The 18,670-nt window shown below is 40.8% G+C and overlaps 1 long non-coding RNA gene across 1 annotated transcript; it reads right to left on the reverse strand.

Annotated features, from left to right (window-relative positions):
- Positions 1-1,075: 1,075 nt before the first annotated feature.
- Positions 1,076-17,732, reverse strand: LOC108802980. Its single transcript, XR_001942249.1, has 3 exons — positions 17,723-17,732; positions 16,266-16,269; positions 1,076-1,201 (listed from the first exon to the last, which is right to left on the reverse strand). It is a non-coding gene; the product is annotated as an uncharacterized LOC108802980 (long non-coding RNA).
- Positions 17,733-18,670: the final 938 nt, after the last annotated feature.

The following is an 18,670-nucleotide window of genomic DNA, read 5'->3' on the forward strand; positions in this document are numbered from 1 at the left end:
TGGGGGGGTGGGGGGGGTTATTTATGAAGACAACAAATGAGGTGGACAAATGAAAAAGGACAGATTGCTAACAACCAACGAGTGTTTGGAGGATGACAGAAGAATGCATGACAGAGGTTTGGAGAAGGAATGAGAGGAGTACTTGTAGCGAATGACTAACAAGTGACTAAGATTTGGAGGAATAATGAAAACAATGACGACAAGTAACTAAAGGTTGGAGGAAGACTGATCACATTTTTGGAGGTGTAGTGAGAAGCATGCTGATGCATCCTGAAATAGATACTTGATGGCTATTTTTAGAAAACATTTTTAACAGTATGTTGTGGGTTTTAAAAAACGCCCTGCCACATCTAACTTACTAGGCATTTGTCCAGGCCACTTAACAGGACCAGGTGGTCTTGCTATAGCAATAACAAGCCCACCATTACCTCAAAAGCATGAGAAATGTCCAGCTGAGACATAAAATGCATTTTTTTCCATGTAAACTGCCAACATACTCCTGACAACACATCAGTGACTATCACCACAATAGGTAGTACAGCATTTGCTTCATTTTAAATAATGAATTTCTAAATATGTGTGCCTTAGTTGAAAGTCATACAACTCTGCTGAAGGCTATATACTGGCAGTATTCAGAACTAACACAAAACATGTAGTGGTATGCTTACTAAAATACAACGTATACTATATGAAGAGTGTACAACCACCTTAGAAGGCATACCGTCGAACAATTTTAAACAAAAACATTCATGTAAAAATACAGACATAACATTTATTATAGATGTTCTTATCTAAATCTGCTACTGTGATCTATTAGTGAGAGCAGAGTCCACAATGTTCACTGACTGCAAAGCAATCAAGCTGACACTTTATAATAACTACTTTAATTCAAATTTGTTTTTCATAAATATGTGAGCTCAACTACTTACATTTTCACTTGTATTTTACTTATAACAAAAAAACAACAACTTGAAACTATAAAGATAGGTTATTTCCGCAACCCTGAACGCAATTCTTAGTAAATTATTCAAATAAAAAATAGTGACTAACTTACCTTGGTAGCAGAATATAAGATTATAAAACAAGAAAGCACTGGAAGCTTTCAACAGGATCCACGAGCAAAAAGATTAACTACAAATTGACTCTCCTTACTGAAATCTTCATAAGTCAATAACTCAGGATAAAAGTCACCTGCCTCTCCCTCTCTAACCTGCTCTCCCCCTTTGCTTGGTCATGGAAGGGGCGGATAGACAGGTTTTACTATCCAACCAGAAAGCTTAAAGTGCAGGTACACAAGGAATGCTGGAGGAAGTTAACCCTGCATGCTCTGTCGATGACGTGATTGTTAATAAACAGCCTATTCCTGTTTGACACATTAGCCTAAGACTCTAATCTTCATGTGACTTTGCTTTGCATTAAAGTATACCTAAGAAATGTAATCAAGATTTCTAGTGCCATGATAAATAGTGCACAATATGTTATAGTAACATGTTTTAGCTTTACAATAATTCACATGTGACAAACACAGGATCATTCTAAGGTGCCCATACACCTTACAATTATCTGCAGATTTTCTGTGGTCAGATGGAAAAAGTACAACATATTGGCTTGGGTGGAGATTATTCCATTCACACATTTAAGTGTAGATGGAGGAATCTGTTGCCCCTTTTCCATCTGACCACAGAAAATCTGCAGATAATTGTAAAGGTGCCCACACACCTTCCGATAATCGCGGAAAATCCCGCGATCGTACGATTATCGTAATGTGTGTGGGAGCCATGCGACCTCTGCTACTGTAAGGTTGCACGACTTATACCTTAGGAACATGCCCGTTCAGCATTGCGGTCATCGGAAGTACGATCTGCCTGTCCAAGATGGTCAGATCGTATGTTTTTTAAATTACCTTACAACCATCGCAAGACAAAAGTCTTGCGATGGTTGTAAGGTGTGTGCCCAGCCTAAGGTGTATGGCCAGCTAAGGTATATGGCCAGCTTAAAGAGAATTGTTACAAAGCAATCACCTGTCTCAGAAATGTCTGCAGGAAGCTGCCATTCCACAGCTCTGGGATCTTACCTAAGTTGAATGGGTCGTGCTCTAGAACAGGTATGTGACCCAATGAATACAAATAAGGCTGCTTTGATCACATATTTCTGAGACAATTATTTTGCTATAGGATAGATTTGCTCTGAAGGAAACAGAGAGGATACTGTTGCCTGGCTGTCTCTGTCCTCAATACCAGAGAAGAGTAATTACAGCAAAGTTAGGCAGTCATTTTGTCATTCTGTAAGATTGTTATTGTTTTGCAAAATGATTTTTATTTTTATGCAATCCATAGACACTTTTTTAAAAAGTATTGTATAACTTTCCTTTACATTTTCCTCTTTGGTACATAAAAAAAGTATACATTTTATTCTATAATTTGTCCTGTTGAAAATGATACTAAAATTAGGATTCTGGCACAAGGCTTTCCAAAGTTATTTTGATGCTAAAAAACGCAATTAATAAAAATGAAAAAGGTATAAATATTGATGTTCATAAAATAAAAATAAACAAAAAAAAACTAAAACAATAGGGGAAGAAGAAGTTAATTAGGTTTAATTAATGTAAACTAATAATGCCCATACACCTACAGATTTTCGATCGGAAATTTTCGTTGCTGCCAAGAACTCTCTTTCGATTCTAGCTCAAATAGCCCATCATGCACAGACCAATCTCGATTACGATAATCGTTTGTTATCAATAATAACTCACCAAATTTTGTCGGTTGACAGATTTTCGTGCAAACGGATTTTCGTTTGCACATGTGCTAATCTCATATGTGAAGGCAGTTTCAGTGAGATGTCTACAAGTAAGGGGTCAAAGAATGCCAAGTTTTGATCTTTCATCTGTGAGGCGGTTGCAGAGAGCATGCAGGACTACATGCGACTGGAGTCTTCCCAAAAAAATGGGGCGAGGAAGGCTTTGGCAATAGGAGGCCAGTTACCTTCCCTATGAGTTGGATCATCAGAAGAGAACCATTATTTTGAGGAAGCAGTGGTTGAACCATTTAGCTTTGACTTTTTGGTTGTTCATACCAATGAAGACTTAGGATGGGAGGAGGAGGTTTAAGAACCCCCCACAAAAGATTAGTACCATATATACTCGAGTATAAGCCGTCCCGAATATAAGCCGAGGTACCTACTTTTACCCCAAAAAACTGGGAAAAAGTATTGACCCGAATATAAGCTGAGGGTGGGAAATGAGGCAGCTACTGGTAGATAGATACCAATAAAATTACATTAATATTTATTTAAAAGAAAAATAACCTAGCTCTGTAAGTGGAAAAGGGGGTGCAGGGCTACATATCATGTACTACGGATCATTTAACCCATTCATATTAGCAGAGGATAATTGTAAATCTATTGTTCAGTGCACTCTATATGTAGTATATAGTACATGTACATATAGAGTGCCTGCAACAATACATTTACAATGATCCTCTGCTAACATGAATGGGTTAAATGATCCATAGTACAGGGCTACATACAGATCATTTAATACATTCATGTTAGTATAATTGTAAATGTATTGTCTGCACTGTATTAGCAGTATATACTCTATATAGAGTATATACTGCTAATACAGTGCAGACAATACATTTACAATTATACTAACATGAATGTATTAAATGATCTGTATGTAGCCCTGTACTATGGATCATTTAACCCATTCATGTTAGCAGAGGATCATTGTAAATGTATTGTTGCAGGCACTCTATATGTACATGTACTATATACTACATATAGAGTGCACTGAACAATAGATTTACAATTATCCTCTGCTAATATGAATGGGTTAAATGATCCGTAGTACATGATATGTAGCCCTGCACCCCCTTTTCCACTTACAGAGCTAGGTTATTTTTCTTTTAAATAAATATTAATGTAATTTTATTGGTATCTATCTACCAGTAGCTGCCTCATTTCCCACCCTCAGCTTATATTCGGGTCAATACTTTTTCCCAGTTTTTTGGGGTAAAAGTAGGTACCTCGGCTTATATTCGGGACGGCTTATACTCGAGTATATACGGTAAGTATTTTCCTAATGTAAAGAGAGTAATTCTGTCATTCCTCTCTTGAATTCCTGTTCAAGATCATAGAGGGTGAATGGACTAATCCTGACAGCAAGTCCAGCCTGGCAAACAGTTTCACTAAACTGGTTCCTTTGCATCCTGTAGATTCAGAGGCCTAAAATTTAACACCTAAAGTGGACATGATTCTACAGTGGCTTGCCAGGCATTTAACCAAACCACTGGATGACTCCATGACATTTTCAAGGGTCCCATTGACAGAGGTTATGATATAGATCTGAAGAGGATTTATGTCTCAGTGTCTGTAGACCTTTGGTAGCCCCCACAGTAGATTCCTGAGCTCTTTGGATCTGGACATCAAACATTGAGAAAAAAGGGATTTTTGGAAGACCCTTGAAGAGACCATCAAGAGGGTAACAAGTGGCAAGTTAGGGTTTTTGCCCCAAGCCATCAAAAGAAGACCTCAACAGTCCTTTCTCCAAAATAGAAGAACATGAGATTAGTTTCAAGAGGCTAAGTCTTTTTGCCCTAGAAAAAAAGGTTTGCAGAGCACCTTCCAGTACACCTGAGTTCTCCCAATCTGTGGAATGTGCTATGTTTGGGCCCCCATGCCTAGAGCATGTGATGGGGCCAGTCTATCAATTAGTAAAAGCTGTTAAAGCTACGGTCAGCCTTGGGAGCTCTCAAGTTCTTATTAAATTTCATGTGAGTAAACAGAGTAAAGCTACTAAAAAACAAAATTGTAGTCTATATTTCTCATCAATGGGGCACAAGAAGTCTCCATCCGTATCACAATGGAATTTTTTTCCTGGACTCAGATCCATCTGGAGGATTTGACGATAGCCTACCTTCTAGGGCTGGAGAACACCTTGGTCAATGCTACGAGATGTTGGCGTGCTCGGCCATATCATTTGCATTCAAGAGAGGTCTTATGTGTTGGGAAGCTGAGCTGGGACTTCCCAACATAAGCTGTCTGAGTTTGATGGCTTGGAAGCTGAAAGAGACAGGTTTCAAGATCTAGCTCCCTCTTCCATAGTAATCAAAACCTTACTGAAAACTACAAGAAACTCTACATATCACAGAGTTTGAAAAATTTGATCAAACCTTGCCACAGTAAAGAATTATAATTGGTAGAGTTGCTCAGTGGCCAATATACTTGAATTCCTCCAGTACGTTTGCATCTTGGGTTGAGCTACAACACACTCGGGGTCCAAGTGTTATCTCTCCTGGCTTTAAATAGGACCCATTAGGCAGTCAATCCCTTGGTAGTAAAATATAGACTGGTGCATTCGTTTTCAACCGCAAATCGGCAAATTCTGAAATTCTGATGCATCCGAATTTCTGAATGGGTAAAAAGCCAGAATTTGAACGTATCTGAATTTGGATGCATCTGAATTTTGTATGAATATCATTCAGAATTAACTCATATGTTATGAAAATGAAAATTGGCGTGGGGAGGGGGACGACAGCATTTTCCCCTCTCCCCCCCCTAAATCCCTTACCAGACCCTTGATCCGAGCAGCGGCCTGGCAGACCAGGAAAGGGGGAGAAAGATCATGTGCCCTCCTCCTGTACCATTCCAGGTCACTTGCCCTCAACATGGGACAGGGTCCACATGTTCATGAGGACAAGGGCCTTTTCCCCACAACCCTGGGCCAGTGGTTGTGGGGGTCTGCAGGCAGGGGGAGCTTATCTGAATCTCAGATGCCACCTCCCTCGTGAATAAGTAAGGGTTAGTTGTCATCCCTACTCATTCACCAAATACACTTTCAGAGAGTAAATAAACACATTACAAAGTTTTGACAAGTTTTGACAAGTTTATTAATAAATCACACCCCAAAAAAGTCCCACAATGTAAATCAATCTTCAATCACATCGTCTATCGATGCAAATGCTTGCCAATCACGAACCCCTTTCCTGCTTTGCCAGGCCGCTGCTTGGATCATGGTCTGGTATGAATTGGGGGGCTGCACCCTGTTTTTTTTCCATGTGCTTCCTCCTAAAATTCCTACCAAAAGTAAAGAGTCTGGTATGAATTTGGGGTTACGGAAACCCCACACTGTTCTGTTTTAGATTTTCATGTTTAACAACATACTAAACTCCATCCAAATAGATTAGAATAGATCCAAATTCCAAAAACTAAAACTGGGTCAATCTGAATTCCGAATAACAAACAGATCCAAATTTCAGAAAGAAAAATCCAAATTAAAACAAAAACAAAATGAAATTTGTCTAGTAAAATATCTGTGAAAAGCCATGAAAATTAGACCTCCTACTAGAGCTGTGTTCTTGAAGTGGGATCTCGCTCTGGTGCTAAACAGCCTTATTATAGTGCCATTTTTCTAAACCAATTCATGTTCCCTATGGCATCTGTCTCTGCTGATGGTGTTCCACGCCGCCATTGCTTTTGCCCACAGAATTTCCGATATTCAAGCTTTCTCTGGTCGGAAAGCCTTTTGCCCGAGTCTTTTCCTAAAATGTCTTCAGAGTTTCACTCTCCATGATAATGCTTTTCAAGAACATACAGTGCTCATACTTCAGCTCCTTTATATTTAGGATTACCAGGAAAACAGGAACCACCGCAATAATATTCGTATACGCAGCTTGCCTGAATCGATTGAGCCCAAAGATCTCGAGGCGGCTGCAACTGTGCTCTTTAATCAGCTCCTGAATAAACCTAAAGACGCGCCTATTGAGATGGACAGGATACATAGGGCTTTAGGGGCTAAGCATCCTGATCCATCTCTCCCCAGAGATGTCATTTGCCGGCTACATTTTTTCAAAATTAAAGAGGACATCATGAGAGCTGCCCGCACCCAAGATGTCATAATTTTCAACTATGTCCCTGTCTCCTTCCTATCTGACCTGTCAGGCCATACGCTCACCTTACGCAGGGCTCTGAAACCTCTACTGGAAATGCTCTGCCAACGCACCATCAAATATCGCTGGGGATTCCCCTTCCAACTGATCGTTCACCATGAGGGAAAATCAGATGTTTTTTTGCGTTCTTCATGATCTTCCGGCCTTCCTCGGCAAACTTGAGCTTCCTCATGTCGCTTTTAAAGCCAACCCTCCCCGGATATACCCCGCAGTCACCTTGGCAGAAGAAATTGAGGAAATCTGCGGGACGTGCCACAGCCACTGTTTCTTCAAATACCTGAAGGGTATTGCTACTGGTTTTGCCAATTGCAGGGACTCCCCCAGTTGATGTCCGCACTGTTTACCTTGACTGCGTTGGGATCATCTTGGCTGACTGGCTAGGGATTCGTCTGCCCTGTTTGCTACCAGTTACAGGAGGCCTCCTGTACTGAAAGTTAAAGACTACCTGCAGCTGTGCCTTTGACCGACACCTGTTGCCGCCATTTTTTTATCTGGTTCCCAAGTACTTCACAGTGTGTTGTGCCTTATTTTTACAGTTTATGTGCCTTATATCACTGCTGCCGTTGTTTCTTGTACTATGCATATAATATGTTCATTATATTTGTTATGGTGTTTTTTCATTAGCTCTATACCCAGAGACACTCTATGTACCCCCACTTAGGTTGTCAGTGAATAGTCTCACTGGCCTCTTTATTGTTATTAGTGTTAGTTGGTCCATTCAGTGGTGTACTGCCCTGTGCTACCCTTGTTCCACCGCTAGATGGAACTTTGGTCTTATTTTTCTGTTCTCCTGCTCGCACTGTCTCCTATTATACTTCTCCATTCTTGTCCCTTTTATCTTTTCTTTTTTCTATTTTTTTCTGATCCTGGGGTCTATGTTTCTGATTATGGCCCTTCTCTCTACCTTCCCAATGGCTACTTCTCATGTTTCTTTTGCTTCTTTAAATGTACGTGGGTTTAACACCACCCAGAAATGGAGCCAGGTGTTATACCATTTTATACCAACCAACCTCAAAATCCAGGGGAGTCCAAGTCCCTCCAGCCTCAAATCCTTCAACAACAAACTGTCTCTCAGGGTAGATACTTATTTTTGAAAGTTAAACTCTTTGATAATTTGTATACCTTAGCTAATGTTTATGTTCCTAACCAGGATCAACTGAGCTTCCTTGCGTCCCTGGCCGCTGATCTGGAGAGTTTCGGTTGTCCTAACCTGATCTTGGGAAGAGACTTCAATTTACCCCTGGTTCCCAGTCTGGATTCCTCCTCTGGTAAGTCTTCCCTGTCTCATGTATCCTACTCCAAATTCAAACATTTGTTACATCAGCTTAGACTATCTATATGGGGACACGGCCGCGGCCCAGCAAGTTATTCCCCTCTTCTGGAAGCAAGCAATAACCCCTCCCCTCTCTCTCTGGGTTAGTCATGTTAATGACATCATGAGGATAGAGGAACCCGTAGCCACCGATACTGTCACTTTTTCTAAATTTATAACCCAATGGAGTGTGTGGCTGCATTTCTCGACCTCACAGGAGCTTCGCTCCTTTTTATAAGTCTCGCCTTGGAACCTTGGTTCACTGATTTCTCTACAGATTACAGATTCTCTACAGATCTACAGATTACATGCTTGCAGCATGTAATCACCCAAGATCAGATTAGAACCCCCTCTTTTACTATCCCTCTCCTCCTATGCCTATTTCTGTTTTCTTCTTTGCTTTCTTTTTTGGTAGGCCCTTCTCGACCTTACCCTATCCTGTCTTACTCTTCCCTTTGTCAGGACAATTACTTCCACCTGCTAGCCAGACAGTGGTGGTTACTTCCTCATGCCCATTGCCATCTCCATCATATCTTTCGCTGTGGTTATGTTACATCTTTACATGAGGACTCGGTTTGAGGCTCTGAACTCGTTCTCCCTCACCCTTTTTATTGCGTATTTCTAAAGATACCAGTTTAGCCTAAATTCGGACTCCATACATGTATGATATATTGTATAATTATTTGATCACCTGTGGCTTCATAAGCTATCACTACTGGACCAATGTTTTATGTTTTACATTCCCACAAGTAATGTTCTTGTTCTGTGATATTTTCTATTTTTCAATAAAAATGATTCAACTCTAAAGACGAACTCCTGAAAAATCACAAACTTACTGCAAGGGTTAAGTGCTTGTTTTGTCTAGGCGACTCAAATAAAGCAGATTTACTTTCCTCATGTACAGTACGACTGGCTACATTCGGGCTGGTAGTCTGTTCCTCACAGCCTCTTCTTCCCTGGGCTCCGGTGGTCTAAGGACCACTGAAGTCATAATTTTTGAGTGTCAACTGCTGCGGGACAGATCAGGTGAGTAAAACTGCTTTATTTGAGCCCCCTAGACAAAAACAAGTACTTAACCCTTGCAGTGCAGGAGTAGCCCGACTGCAAGGGTAAGTTTTTAAATGGAAAAAGTAGCCACCGTTTGTCATCATTGTGTGCATCACACTGAACATGGCCTGGAGAAAGCAAAGGATAGAGTTGTCTGAGCAATTCAGAACGAAAATGATACGCCAGCTTGTCAGAGGTAAAGGCTATAAACCCATCTCCAAGCAGCTTGATGTTCCTGTGACTACTGTTGCAAACATTATCAAGAAGTGTAAGTTCCATGGGCATGTAGCCAACCTCCCTGAATGTTGTTGCCCAGATTGAACAGAAGTATAGTGTGAATGTTGAACAATGAGCCAAGGAAAACGTCCAAAAGAAACACAGGGTCAAGGTACATCAGTGTCTGATTGCACCATCCATTGCTTTTTGCGGGACAGTGGGCTCAAAAGAAGAAGACATAAACAAAGGAAAAACATAAGAAATCCAGACTGGGATTCGCTAAAATACACAAACATACAAAGTCCCTCCCTGCTCCCCTCTCCTCCTTTCTCCCTCCTCCCTTCCCCATGCTAGAAGGTGGATGGCTGCTGCAGACTGTGCTGTCCTTTTGTTGGAAGGGAGTCCAGGAAAGCAGAGCTCAGAGAGTTGGAGCCAGATGTTTGAAAACATAATGACTTAAGTGTTTGGGCAACAAATTCAAGATATTCTTTGCTAGGCAATGTACTTTTAAAAAAAAATCTGGATTCATTATTGAAAAAAGTTTGCGAGTTTAATACTACTTTAAGATCACTATCTAGCTGTGCTCAGACCAACACCTGTTGCCTGAGCATTACATTATTTTTCTAGCTCTAGGCTCTGACTGTATCTGACTATGCTTGTTCACCACCTGCCCCAATCTTTTGCAAGTGCCTGTTTCTCATATCGCTTGTTGACTGGTTACCATGCTACGGTTCTTTTCCTGGTCAGCTGTCATCAACACAGGTGTGTCTGGGGGCCAAAACCTGGCACACCCACCAGGAAAGTCCATCCATCCATGCAGCGTGCTCTGGTGAAGATTTGGTGTGTGTGCTTACACTCTGTATCTCGACCAGATTAATACCTCAATGTACAGATAGCACATAGGATCCACTATTGATGTTTTCCATGAAAATCTGGTTCTATTCCTGGTCAGCTGCCATCTGTACAGGTGTGTCTAAGGGCTGCAACATGGTACACCCTCCAGGAAAGTACATCACTTGTAGGGTGCTCTGGTAAAGATTTGGTCTGTGGGCTTGGACTCTGTGCCTCAGCTCTTCTAAGAGCTTATACCCTCTCCAATGTGCTTATAGCACAGGCGGCCCACTATTCATTTCTTTTATGACAATGTGGTTCTCGCTGTGTTTCAGAAACAGCCATTTTAACCCATTAGATACAACTAATATAGTTTTGGAAATAATAATGTGTACATAATTAGTGTAGCTAACAGAAAGTAATTCATAATAAATTATTTTATTTGTCCTGATTTCTAAGGTATATCATGTGTCTGGAATTTCAGTTTATTTTGGGAGTTATAGGTCACAAAATACTGTACAAGGAGTGAAATACAATTTTAGTGTAAATATAGTGCCTCCTCGGCACTATATTTTCTGATAATTTTTTTTCCTTTTTTCCTTCTTTTAATTTTTAGTAGGCGAGAGCAATAGCCAATAGCAATTTGAAATAGCCAATAGCAGGCTGGCTATTGCTCACACCCCCTGGCGGTTGTTTACATTCAGCTACTGGCTGGGGAATCTAGCTGCATATCTTGCAGCTTGCAGATGCCAGATAACTTAAGTTTCTAGTTGCTTGAGAGTTACTATTAACTCTCTAGCAACAACCTTCGGGGCCCCCCATCCCCCATGACCCATTCATCTGCCGGCTAGATTCAGCAGCTTGAGAATGAATAGTAAATCCGCAGCCAGCAGGTGAACGTAAACAGTGGGCAGTGGTGGGAGCAATAGCAAGTTGAAATAGCCAATAGCAGGCTGGCTATTGCTCTCGCCCGCTGCCCGTTGTGTACATTCAGCTGCTGGCTGCGGAATCTGACCGCCCGGCCAGCAGCAAGAACTTAAAAGAGAATTTCAGAGAATGTAAACAGACAATTTTATTAGCAACTAAATAAATTTAGTTACTAATGACATTTTGTTTAGCGTGCACATGTCTTTTAAACAAAAAAAGAAATTGAGGTCATTTTTTTTGCTGGTTGCTTGAGAGTGCCGGTTGCTTGAATGCCAGATAATGGGGAGTTCACTGTATATTTTTGTAGGTCTCCCATCGATATACTTCAAAAATAATGAACACTGGTTTGAAGTTACCTGGTTCTAGCTTTTTAAATGTCTTAATTATCTGTACGAAGTCTGCTGTACAACAGTCTTGCAAGATTGTCCCAGTTGCAAGTAGTCTAATATGAGATTATTTGGGCTGCCATAACTGACCTGCTAGACATGAGGGGAGCAGCAGCAGGGTAGAGGAGCTGAACCTTGCACATGACGTTTTTCAGTAAATCCATCATCAATCACAATGAATGCCAATCGCAATGACCCACTGAAAGGAAAACGCTGTCTCTCAGATACATTCAAATTTTGATTGTAAATTAAAACGCGCCACAACTCTTTTTATTTGCTTCCTATTCAAGTGCTCTTGTACTGTCCTTACACTAGCCAATGTCCACCAAACACATGCCTGAAGTCTATTTGTTTAATATTTTGTGAATAACTGTGGATATGAAGATAACAGGGGGTTCAGGGAATGCGAGGGTGCGGTTTTTAAAGGTTTTGTGCACTCTGTTTTCACATTTTATTAAACTTTTAGGACAACACAGTGTGATACTGAAGAAAAAAAAAAAAAAAAGCTCACAAATGATACTATTAAACTCTTTTGCCCCTATCCAATTTGTAACAAATTGGTTACTTTTAATTAAAGCACACACGGAGTTCTTTGTTTTTCTTTTTAAGCTCCTTCACCTCTTTGGATCTTTGGGTTTGATCTGATCTGAGTATTCTTCAACTCAGGATAGTATGGAACATTTCCTCACCTCAAAGTGAATGTCAAACAACATTTTGTTCTAGTTTTGATTAGGGTGGTGAAGGATATAAACTCCTGTCAGATTTGTATACTGCTATCCAGAGCTCAGTAAGAAAGAACAGGCTAAAGCTGGCCATACACCTATAGATCATCTTCAAATTTTATATGGTCAGATGGAAAAAGTGAAATAGATTCCTCTATCTACGTTAAACTGTGTGGATGGAGGAATCTCCCACTGGGCCAAGCTTCAGTATCTTGCTAGTCGGGCCCCACTGGCTCTCAAAATACTTGAACAATGTCTGCATCCAATCTGATTGCTCAGGTATTTTGAGAGCCAGCAGGACCAACTAGCAAGATACTGAAGCTTGGCCCAGTCAGAGAGTGCTCCATCCACACAGTTAAGCGTAGATGGAGGAATCTGTTGCACTTTTTCCATCTGACCATAGAAAATCTACAGATAATCTATAGGTGTATGTCCAGCTTTACCCAACAGGAAGTGAGAGAAAATCTGCAACGAGTACAGAGAAAGAAATAAAAACATCTCAGGTGTTTTCCTACTGTCTGTGTTGCTGTTGGAGAATTATATTCACTTCCTGTCTGCAAAAACATTGTCAGCAGTACAAGAACATAGGGTAAATCTTTCTAATGGAGCCACAGAGTGCAGTAAAAACTTGACAAGAGTTTGAACCCTTCCCCACTCAAAGCTCAAAATTAGGCTTGACATATCTTACATTTATTTCTGTCTTTTGCTGACCTCTCAAAGTCCCAGTTGCTGGAATGAACTACTGTTTTTACCCCTCTGCTCTTATTACTTGGAGAGGTAAAGAGGCACTCCCCAAACAATCTGAACATGGCTACACCCTGAATATTTTCATCAGTTTTATCTCCAACACTATGGCAAGGTACAGAATGTTCCAACCCTTTAATTTTAATTGATTCAATTTTTTTTTATTTTAACAGGTTTCATTATCAGATCTTTTAGTGCAGAAATAAGAACAAAGAACAATCTCAAACAAGTTTTTATTAGCTCCAAAAACATGCATGCTCATACTGAAAAAGTAGCAAATATACAGGGCTGAAAAAAGTCTACATGTGTGTATCAATTCACATTAACCCATCACACATACATTTACTTTACTTACATTTACTTTCAGGTAGTGAACATGTATTCCCTGCTCTCCGGGATAAATAGGGCTAATAGTTCATCAGGAGAAATCTAAGGCCTTGAACGTTTCTTTGAACCCTGATGCTCTGGCGGGCATTCACGCTATCGCTTTTCTTGGTCCTCTAAGTTGCTGTATTTGGGGATAGACTTAGCGGCGCATTATTCTTCCTTGTATGAAGCAAATTATCCACCCCTTTTTCATAAACGTTCTCGGTTTGGTAAATGGTGGTTGATTCCTATTTTCCTGGATTGGTAGGATTGCTGTGAAGATGTCTTACCTGCCGAAGTTGCTGTATTACTTTTGCACTCTGCCTGTGGTGGTACCTGGTCATATACTCCGGATAGAGCAACATAAGATACAGAAAGTTCCTTGGGGTCGGGTACATCCGAGGGTGACTGCATCTACGCTATATAGACACAAGTTGGCAAGGGGGTTGGGGTACCTAATTTAATTAACTATTTTGTGGCTTCACAGATTGCCCCTTTGACTTCCTTGCACACTACCCGAGAGATGCCTCTCTGGGCTTGCTTGAATGTCGTGGATGTCTCCTCTTTCACCCTGTGCAATTTATTGTGGCTGCCACCCTCTTCCCTTCCACGCATCTTGGATCCTACTGTATGGGGTCTATTCACAAAAGGGTGAAGAGTTTGGAGAAGGCAGGAGAAGGGAACAATCTAGGACAACATAGCTGAACTGGAAAGTGAGCTGAATTGGAGAATTTTTCCAAATCGGCTATTTTGTCCTAGATTGTTCACTTCTCCTCCCTTCTCCACACTCATCATCCTTTTGTGAATAGACCTGTATGTCATTTTACGCCAATGGGATAGGGCTACGTTTTCAGGAGTCCTGATCTCTACTCACTTGCCGTTGACGGGTATCCTGTATTCCCCTTTGTTTACCCCCAGCTTATGATAACCCTCTTGCGTTTTGGAAGTGCCCATGTCATGCGTTGTAGTTTGCGTATAATGTTTCTTATGACTTAACTTGTTCTCTAGCCTCCAGCCAGCTTGGAAGCTTTCGCAATCGGAATGCTATCGCTATCTTCAGATGAAACACTTTGTATGGTCTCTTATCCAGGGAAAGACAAACACACCCCTTACCCTCACAGAATTTAAAAACAAATGTCTACGTGACCCACATGGCTCTGGTGTTGTTTTGCTAGTGTATCGGAATCTTAATATGTCACGCTCATTAATCTACTGTATATGTCGAATTGGGAAGCAGATCTTGAGTGCTTTGGATACGAACGTACAATCTCCTTCACTCAGTTTTATGTTGCAAATTGACTCGTGATCTGTGGGGAGCCCCTTTGTTTTGACAGGTGTCCAATCTCAGGCCCCTTGAACGCAAATTGGCTTATACATTTTTTCTTGCTACTAAGCAGACCATAGCAAGGTCCTGGCAACAGCCTACATTGGGCTTTTGGGAGGTTACACAACGGATTACTGTTACTATGATCAATGAAAAACTTACTGCTGTCCTCAACAATACTTGAAAATATGGTCTTCTTGGGTGCAACATATTTGATCATCTGGGTTCAGTAATTCCTTGTTAAACCTTTGACTTGCTGTTTTCACCAGCGTGGCCTCGTTCGGGATACCCTCTTCTGTCTTCTGATTTCTTTTTTTCTCTTTTATTGTACTATTGTAGTATATACCTATTCTTTTCTCCTCCTTTCTACCAGTTTCTCTTTCAGAGCGTGTCATTTCTTTTCCCTTTTTATGTTTGCCTCAGTCTTGGATTTGTGGGATGTGAATAGTCAATTGGGCCTTGTATTTGTACTATGTGAGGGATGACCTTCTTCTAATGATATTGGGCCTTTTTGACTTCATGATTGTTGATGCATCTCACTAATCTTGATTGCACTATTTTGACTGCATGTTATTCTTTTAATATTCCTGTATTGTTGCTTGGGTCTTTTATTTTTTATTGTTCATACCTTTTAAAAAAAAAAAAAAAAATCAATAAAATCTATTTACTGGAAAAAAGAAAAAAAATAGGCGGAGAGGCTTTCATTAGCTTGTAAATTGTGCCGCAAACAATTGTTTACAAATTACTCTTCAGCTCCAGCCTGCAAGTGTTCAAAAAGTATGTTATTGTAGCTTTTAATTTGCTTGTATGTATGTATGTAATGTATATAAAATATACTGTGTATAATATATATATATATATATATTTATACACACACACACACTGCTGCAACCAAAAGCAGAGAATCCACCATCTTCTCACACACACACACCTGCAACCAAAAGCAGAGAATCCACCATCTTCTCACTTCACAGTCCCTACAAATTGAAGACATTTTTCCTTTTAGACTTGTCACAGGGACAAATGTCCCCATTAAAATTGTTTCTCCCACCTCTTGGTTTGATGACAACTCTTACAAATTGTGGATTTCTCAATGACTATGTTCACTAGGACAAATACAGAGATTAAATCTAACCAGTGGAAACACAAACCTCTAACCCTTTCCTTATAAAGGTAAAAAAAGTTTTTGGTACAAATACACTTTGAATACTTAAATGTTAAATATAGTGGGGCATTGTTTTTCTTATGAATTACATTATAGAAATACTTGAATTAGTTCCTTCTCTTACAGTAGCGCTGATACAGTATAGTTTTAGAAATCTGAAACATTTTCGTTTAAAAACCATGCATTGCAGTTTAGGTGTTTGGCCAGTAAGTGTCGTTAGAGTTCAGGTAAATGTCATGTGTGAAATACACAGACATATATAAACACACACACACTGAACTCAACTGCGTCTTTATTCAACCTCACAATACTTTCTAAGAAAAATATTTAGAGGTAATGGATTTTGCTACAAAGTAATGTTGAATCATAAGGGCCCATTCACACCTGCAGGCGTGCGTATTGCTCTGTATAAGGCACATCTCCTGGTGTGCGTGGTGTAGGAGCGGGGCAGTGCGATGTGTTGCTACAACACTTTTATTTAACCACTTAAAGACTAGGTGGTTACACCCCCTTCCTGTGCAGGCCATTTTTCAGTATTCATTGCTGCAGACATTTATTCGGTCATCCAACGCGGTACTGGAATGATTTTTATACCATTTTTGGGGGGACACATTCAACTTTGTTTTGGTGGCATTTACATACCCCTGGTGGTTTTATTTTTTACTATATAATGAAAAAAGTACCGTAAACTTTACAAAAAAAAGTTTCCCCACGTTATGAAAACATTTATTCTTACCCATACTTTTGGTAAAATATAAAAGACGTGGTCACGTCGGGAAAATAGACACCAAACATGGCAATCTTTAACCTCTTGCCGCCCGCCCGTTAAGAAAAAATGGACGGACGGCAGACTCGCATCCGCGGGTTGCCGTCGCCAGATGGCATTTTTTTCCTGCTCGCGCACACCCCCTAGCGCGCGCACGGGCAGGAAAGACCCGCTCGTTACTACAGCCGTTAATGGCTGTTTCACATACAACCGATCGGCAGCTCTATAGCCACCGATCGGTTGTATGGCGTGAATTTCGGGGCGCCCCCATCCCAATCTCGAGTGCCTCCATCTCCCCCCTCCTGACCCCTCACCTTTAATCCCGGGATCCGATGGCCCATCTGCGACCCGGGAGGGCGTCAGGAGGAGGAGGGAGGGAGTCAGCTCTTTGCTGATCTCCGTCTGTAGTGTGAATGCAGAAGTGATGTGTATTACATCACTTCCGCATTCACCTGTCAGTCATCTGGCTCCTACTGCCAGAGAGAAGAAGCTGATGAAGCAAATCTGTGCTTAATCAGCTTCTTTTGGGGTCTCCAGTTGACATTAGGGGTCTAGAGACCCCTAATGTCTCCATAAAGAGGACCTGTCAGTGTACCTGTGCTATTATATAGGGGGATGGTATAGTCGCAAAAAAATACCATACCCAAAATTGCCCATAGACGACGCTTTGAAAGCTTTTACCGCTCATCAGTTTAATGTTAATAGCGATTAATGGCCCTATGATTGCCCTAACTCTGACGTTCGCAGTGATATGTAACATGTTCTGTCATAATGGTGCACCCATGTCTCGTCTCTGGTGACAATTCTCTCCACACTACTCCAATCTTTTTCATGCCGTCTCAAAAACTGGGTCACACCCTCCACACGTTTGTGCACAGCAGTAAGCCGTTTGTGAACCCATCGTGCGCAGTCTTTTCTGTATCCCAAGTCATCATGCACATCATGGTGATTTGCCACTGCTTTCACTCCCTCTGCCCAAAGAAAGCACACTACAGCACATTGTTCTTCGATGGTGTAATCTCGCAATGGAGCATCCATGTTTCTGTCCACTTGACTAGCACTCACTCGACTAAAGTCCGAGCGATTTACTGCACATGGTCGAACTATCCAATAGTGTATGTACATATGCTGCACTGCTCAAGCTTCTCTCCGTTTCAGTTTACTTTGCAATTTATAAATTGCCTTTACTTTTTGATTCTCCCCAGTAATTAGTTAACTGTATCAAAAAGAACAAGAAATAGAGCAACAGATGGTATGGCCCCACAGAGCCCTGATTAAAGCAGTCTGGGGCACTTCACTGGTTCACTTGAAGAGACAAAGTGTGCAATGATACTGAGCCAAGTTCTCCAGTATCGGAGCAACCTACAGCTTCAGAAACTGTGTGCATGTGCACCCAATAGAATTGTTTTAAAGTCTAAAGTTGGCTATACACATAGATTATCTGCAGGTTTTCTATGGTCAGATGGAAAAAGTGAAACAGATTCCTCCATCTACAATAAACTGTGTGGATGGAGGAATCTCCCACTTGGCCAAGCTTCAGTATCTTGCTAGTTGGTCCCGATGGCTCTCAAAATACCTGAACAATCTGATTGGATGCAGGCATTGTTCATGTGTTTTCAGAGCCAGCGGGGCTGACTAGCAGGATACTGAAGCTTGTCCCAGTGGGAGATTTCTCTATCCACACAGTTTAGTGTAGATGGAGGGATCTGTTGCACTTTTTCCATCTGACCACAGAAACTCTGCAGATAATCTATAGGTGTATGGCCAGCTTTAGAGTCACACCAAATACTGGATTTATTTACATGCTTTTCCAGCAATATATCTCCATTAGTTACCAAGAATAAAACACTGGACCAAAAAAGCGGTTACAAAAGAGAAAAAAAAAAAAAAAAAAAAAAAGGAGGGGAAGGAAAA

Source organism: Nanorana parkeri, unplaced genomic scaffold (genome assembly GCF_000935625.1).
Source record: "Nanorana parkeri isolate BGI_ZX_2015 unplaced genomic scaffold, ASM93562v1 scaffold3265, whole genome shotgun sequence".
NCBI classification, from domain to species: Eukaryota; Metazoa; Chordata; class Amphibia; order Anura; family Dicroglossidae; genus Nanorana; species Nanorana parkeri.